Source organism: Brachyhypopomus gauderio, unplaced genomic scaffold (genome assembly GCF_052324685.1).
Source record: "Brachyhypopomus gauderio isolate BG-103 unplaced genomic scaffold, BGAUD_0.2 sc123, whole genome shotgun sequence".
Classification (NCBI taxonomy): Eukaryota; Metazoa; Chordata; class Actinopteri; order Gymnotiformes; family Hypopomidae; genus Brachyhypopomus; species Brachyhypopomus gauderio.
Genome location: NW_027506944.1, coordinates 543,244 through 550,000, shown reverse-complemented (window position 1 = coordinate 550,000; position 6,757 = coordinate 543,244). Strand labels below are relative to the sequence as shown.

Below are 6,757 nucleotides of genomic sequence, written 5' to 3'. Positions count from 1 at the left end.
GGGGGGCCCGCGCCCCGCCGGATGGGTTTTGGATCTGATAAATGCACGCATCCCCCAGAGGGGTCAGCGCTCGTTTGCATGTATTAGCTCTAGAATTACCACAGTTATCCGAGTAACGTGTGGAGCGATCAAAGGAACCATGACTGATTTAATGAGCCATTCGCAGTTTCACTGTACCGGCCGTGTGTACTTAGACCTGCATGGCTTAATCTTTGAGACAAGCATATGTTACTGGCAGGATCAACCAGGTAGCTGCACCGCGGTGGTGAAAGGGACACCAGCTAACGTCGCGGCCACCTCGGCGTGCTCCATCCCCCGGGCAGGGTCAGGGGCCCACCTCGGTACCGGACGCCCACCATCGGTGCAGCAGGGGTGCGCCGTCAGCGTGGGGGAGAGAGCCCTCGTCAGCTCCCAGCACGCGCGCGCGCTACTGTGGGACGTAACCGAGAAATGAGTGATTCCGTGACCAGGCGGGGTGAGGCCAAGCATGTGTTGAACTAACCCGATCCACTGCTGGCTCTCACCCGTACACCATGGACGCCGATAGCGGACACCTGTGTAGACAGACCGGCCTTCAACGCTTCCCTCAGACGGTTCCGGGTGAGGATCGTGTCTTTTCAGACCGAGGCCCCCCCATAGAGGCATGCCCGCTGGTTTGGGGAGGAACTACCCGGGCGGCACAGAAGGCTTCAACCCTAGGCCCAACCCAAGGCCTGTGTCTCGGTCATCATGATCATACCGAGGCTGCCGACCTCCCATCCTGAAGGAGCGCACACACCTCATGGGAGAGTTTTTGATAGGTATGTCATGTTGAGGCTGCCGTCCTCAATGAGCGCAGTCACCCCTTTTGTACAGCTTTCGTTGGTGAACGATCATACCCGAGAGGCTGCCGACCTACCCGTCCTGAAGGAGCGCATCCACCTCTCGCCCTATTCCTGTACCTAGGTATGTCGCACCGAGGTTGCGGCTCTGAGCAATATATAGGATATGAGCTCGCACCTCATTGTACATTGCGCATTGGTTTGACCGGTTGTCTTTCTTATGACAGGGAGAAACCTTAAGTGGTAACCCGAGAGCCTAACCCCTGGCGGGCATCGTATGCCAATAGATCGGGAGAGCTCCGAACGCCCTCGAGATTGACACTCTCCCTAAAAACCTGCTGGTAGGTTTTTGCAATCCACCGTACGCGTTTTCCTCCACGGCCGGGGAGGTTCTCGCCAGCCATGCCCGCCAAGGCAAATCTTCCCTCGGACACACCTCGGACGCTCGACCCCTGAAAAGGCCTGGCTGAACCAAGTGATGGTCGATGCTACTGGTATAACTGAAAAACCCCTGGCGGACTTGGGTTCGGATAACGGTCTTAGAGCGCACCTAGGTACTGTGCCATTGGATCCGGTAAGGCCAGCCGAAACCAGCATCTTCCGGGCTTGCGCACAGCACCCTCCGGATACGCACAGGCCAAGGTAGAGCATGTGAGGCTGGTGCCTGGAGGTCGGCGAGACCTCCAGTGTTAGGGGGGTCACCACTCCACCCCTAACCGGTGAAAGTGTTAGAGTCAGGCTAATGTTACCTTCACGCACCGCCTTGCATCCAGGCCTTATGAATGGGATAACCATTATAAGGTTAGGATGAACTCAAGAGACATGCTCTCCTATATACCTGCTGGTAGGTGTTTGCAATGCACCGTATGCGTTTTCCTCCACGGCCGGGGAGGTACTCGCCAGCCATGCCCGCCAAGGCAAATCTTCCCTCGGACACACCTCGGACGCTCGACCCCCGAAAAGGCCTGGCTGATCAAAGTGATGGTCGATGCTACTGGTATAACTGAAAAACCCCTGGCGGACTTGGGTTCGGATAACGGTCTTAGAGCGCACCTAGGTACTGTGCCATTGGATCCGGTAAGGCCAGCCGAAACCAGCATCTTCCGGGCTTGCGCACAGCACCCTCCGGATACGCACAGGCCGAGGTGGAGCATGCAGGCTGGAGGTTGGACAGACCTCCATAAGGGGGGTCACCACTCTTACACCCATGCCCAGCAGTGGCATTTCGGTCGGGCGCAAGCAGTGGTTCGAAGGCCTGAGAGACACGGATGTCTTTGACCTCCATCAGCAGGGGTCACTTATCCCTCCCCTTAAGCCGTCAAGGTGCATTAGAGTCGGGCTAGTTCACCTTAACGCACTGCCTTTCTTCTGATCCTTATTATGGTACAATCATATAAGGCTCAGAAAGCATGCTCCCCTATATACCTGCTGGTAGGTGTTTGCATTACACCGTTAGCGCATTCCTCCAGGGTCGGGGAGATGCCAGACAGCCATGCCCGCCAAGGCAAATCTTCCCTCGGACACACCTCTGAGACTCGATTGCCGAAAGGGCATGGCTGATTCAATAAGTGGTTCGTGGCAATGGTATAACACCTACCATTCTCAAACACATGGGGGGGGTTTACGGCCTTAGAGCGCACCTAGGTGCTATACCATTGGATCCGGTAAGGCCAGCCGAAACCAGCATCTTCCGGGCTTGCGCATAGCACCCTCCGGATACGCACAGGTCGAAATACATTACGTGAGGATGGAGGTAGGACGACCTCCATAAGGGGGAGCATCACGCCTCCACCCTTGCCCAGCGTGGGCACTTTGCTCGGGCACAGCCCGTGTCATTTAAAGGCCTGGATCTTTTCAGACCTCCGGGGGGGGCCTCACTCCCCCCCTACTTTGCTCAGAGGGAGCCTCTTACTCGGATAAAGTGATATAGTGTCTGCCATTGCAGGCCTGGATCATCTGTGACTTCCAGGGAGAGGCCTCTCAACTCCTCTCTTAAGCCGAAGCGTGCACTTTAAACGGATAAAGTGTGTGGCATTACATGCCTTTAAGCCTGGAACCTTTCTGACATCCACATATAGGGCCCTCATGCTTAATCATAAGCCCAACATGTACACTTTAATCGGATAAAGTGTGTGACATTACATGCTTTCATGCATGGAGCCTTTCTGACATCCACACATAGGGCCCTCATGCTTAATCATAAGCCCAACATGTACACTTTAATCGGATAAAGTGTGTGACATTACATGCTTTCATGCATGGAGCCTTTCTGACATCCACACATAGGGCCCTCATGCTTAATCATAAGCCCAAATGTGCACTTTAATCGGATAAAGTGTGTGACATTACATGCTTTCATGCATGGAGCCTTTCTGACATCCACAGAGAGGCCCCTCATCCTCTCTCATAAGCCCAAGAGTGTCATTTAGTCGGATAAATTGTGTGGCATTACATGCCTTTATTCCTGGATCCTTCCTCACATCCAGAGAGAGGCATACCAACCTACTCTCATAAGCCCAACATGTACACTTTAATCGGATAAAGTGTGTGACATTACATGCTTTCATGCATGGAGCCTTTCTGACATCCACACATAGGGCCCTCATGCTTAATCATAAGCCCAAATGTGCACTTTAATCGGATAAAGTGTGTGGCATTACATGCTTTCATGCATGGAGCCTTTCTGACATCCACACATAGGGCCCTCATGCTTAATCATAAGCCCAAATGTGCACTTTAATCGGATAAAGTGTGTGACATTACATGCCTTTAAGCCTGGAACCTTTCTGACATCCACATATAGGGCCCTCATGCTTAATCATAAGCCCAACATGTGCACTTTAATCGGATAAAGTGTGTGGCATTACATGCTTTCATGCATGGAGCCTTTCTGACATCCACACATAGGGCCCTCATGCTTAATCATAAGCCCAAATGTGCACTTTAATCGGATAAAGTGTGTGACATTACATGCCTTTAAGCCTGGAACCTTTCTGACATCCACATATAGGGCCCTCATGCTTAATCATAAGCCCAACATGTACACTTTAATCGGATAAAGTGTGTGGCATTACATGCTTTCATGCATGGAGCCTTTCTGACATCCACAGAGAGGCCCCTCATCCTCTCTCATAAGCCCAAGAGTGTCATTTAGTCGGATAAATTGTGTGGCATTACATGCCTTTATTCCTGGATCCTTCCTCACATCCAGAGAGAGGCATACCAACCTACTCTCATAAGCCCAAAAGTGCACTTTATTCGGATAAAGTGTGCAAAATTCCATGCATGGATCATTTGTGAGATCCATAAAGAGGCCTCTCAAATCCTCTAAAATGCCCAGGGAGTGACCTTTGGTCGGGCAAAGCGTGCGCCATAATCCTTGTCTTCATTTATGGTATACCATATATGTGGCTTTCAGAAGACCCTCTCCCCTATATACCTGATGGTAGGTGTTTGCATATCACCCATTCATAAAATCATCCAGACAGGGGGAATGAGATGCATGTCCGTCTGGGTGCACATTCGGCGGGCACTGTCAGAGGATCGAGGCCTCTGGATGATCCACCCCTTGGTCAAAATTGGAACATAGTGCGATTTTTGAACACAAAATCATACGTATGGTATAACATTTTTATCGACATAGAATTATTTTCGCCGAAAACTGACGCCTATGGTATACCAAATGAAGCGACATAGAATATTTTCCACTTGAAAACTTCGTGCTGCTGGTATATTTATGGACTTTGTGCATATTCTGAAGATTACTACTTGTATATGGTCTAACTCAGGAAGGGAAATAGACTAATTTCCAACAAAAACCTCATGCTACTGGTAAATTTAAGGACTCTGTGCATTGCCTGAAGATTACTACTTGTATAAGGTATAACTCAGGAAGGGAAATAGACTAATTTCCAACAAAAACCTCATGCTACTGGTATATTTAAGGACTCTGTGCATTGCCTGATATGACACTTCAGAGTCAATTTACACCTATTTCTAAGCAAAATAGAAAAAAAAACTGACAATTTTTCTTGATCCTGGGGATGTACCCGAGCTAAAGAGCATGTTTTTCGGACACTTTTATGCTTTTTTCCCTAAAAGCCACCACCTGGCAATGTTATAGCATTGGACTCTGTGCATTTCCTGAAGAAAATATCTTGTGTATGGTCTAACAAAGTAAGGGACATAGACTAATTCACTCATAAAACTCCATGCTTCTGGTATATTTAGGGACTTTGTGCAATTTCTGACTTGAAAACCTCCACATGATGTTGGTATAATAACTTTACCTCATGCCCAGATGAGTGCACCTTCATCGGACACTTCAACTAGGCTGAGGTGTCTGGAGGGTCCACCCAGTGGCACGTACATATGGTATAACAGAAAAAAAACGATGGAGTACCGGTGACATCTTGTGGACTTTAAGAGTCAATGCGCCTTCCAAATAAGATTAAACTGTGCACTTTTTTTCTAACAGCATTTAACCATGGTATAATTTAAACTAAACTCTCCTCTTTTATTCTAAGTTCATTTGGCCATGGTATATTTTATTTAAAATGGCCTTTTTTACTCAAAGTGTCTTTTCTACTGGTATATTTAATTTAAAAAGGCCTCTTTTTTATTCTAAGTGTCTATGCCTCTGGTATATTTAATTTAAAAAGGCCTCTATTTTATTCTAAGTGTCTATGCCTCTGGTATATTTAATTTAAAAAGGCCTCTATTTTATTCTAAGTGTCTATGCCTCTGGTATATTTAATTTAAAAAGGCCTCTATTTTAGTCTAAGTGTCTATGCCTCTGGTATATTTTATTTAAAAAGGCCTCTATTTTATTCTAAGTGTCTATGCCTCTGGTATATTTAATTTAAAAAGGCCTCTATTTTATTCTAAGTGTCTATGCCTCTGGTATATTTAATTTAAAAAGGTCTCTATTTTATTCTAAGTGTCTATGCCTCTGGTATATTTTATTTAAAACGGCCTCTATTTTAGTCTAAGTGTCTATGCCTCTGGTATATTTAATTTAAAAAGGCCTCTATTTTATTCTAAGTGTCTATGCCTCTGGTATATTTAATTTAAAAAGGTCTCTATTTTATTCTAAGTGTCTATGCTACTGGTATATTTTATTTAAAACGGCCTCTATTTTAGTCTAAGTGTCTATGCCTCTGGTATATTTAATTTAAAAAGGCCTCTATTTTATTCTAAGTGTCTATGCCTCTGGTATATTTAATTTAAAAAGGCCTCTATTTTATTCTAAGTGTCTATGCTACTGGTATATTTTATTTAAAACGGCCTCTTTTTTATTCTAAGTGTCTATGCTGCTGGTATATTCTTGGACTTTGAAAAATCTTAACAGCGCCTAACCCTTAAATAGGGATGGTCGGAATACGGAACACGCAATACGCAATGTGCAATCCCAGCGCGACCTACTGCTTAGGGATGGCTGCAATACGGAACACGCAATGCGCAATACGCAATGAGCAATCCCAGCGCGACCTACTGCTTAGGGATGGCTGCAATACGGAACACGCAATACGCAATGAGCAATCCCAGCGCGACCTACTGCTTAGGGATGGCTGCAATACGGAACACGCAATGCGCAATGTGGAATGTGCCTTTCCCGCCCTCTTGATTAGGGACCAGGTGTGTTCTATTAAGGAAGCTTAATAACTTTACCTCATGCCCAGATGAGTGCACCTTCATTGGACACTCCAAGTGGACAGATGTGTCTGGAGGAGCCACCCAGTGGCAAATGCGTATGGTATAACAGAAAAAATGGACTTAGTGCATTTTCTGATCAGACACTTCAGACTGGATTTACACCTATTTCTAAGCAAGATAGAGAAAAAAACTGACAATTTTTCTTGATCCTGGGGATGTACCTGAGCTAAAGAGCATGTTTTTTGGACACTTTTATGCTTTTTTCACTAAAAGCCACCACC

At 46.8% G+C, this 6,757-nt stretch overlaps 1 non-coding gene across 1 annotated transcript in view; it reads right to left on the bottom strand.

Moving 5' to 3' along the window:
• LOC143498906 (18S ribosomal RNA) overlaps positions 1–251 on the bottom strand; it is a 1,839-nt gene extending 1,588 nt beyond the window's left edge. Inside the window, exon 1 of the ribosomal RNA XR_013125986.1 lies at positions 1–251. This exon is cut by the window's left edge and continues 1,588 nt beyond it. This is a non-coding gene — a ribosomal RNA (18S ribosomal RNA).
• Positions 252–6,757: the final 6,506 nt, after the last annotated feature.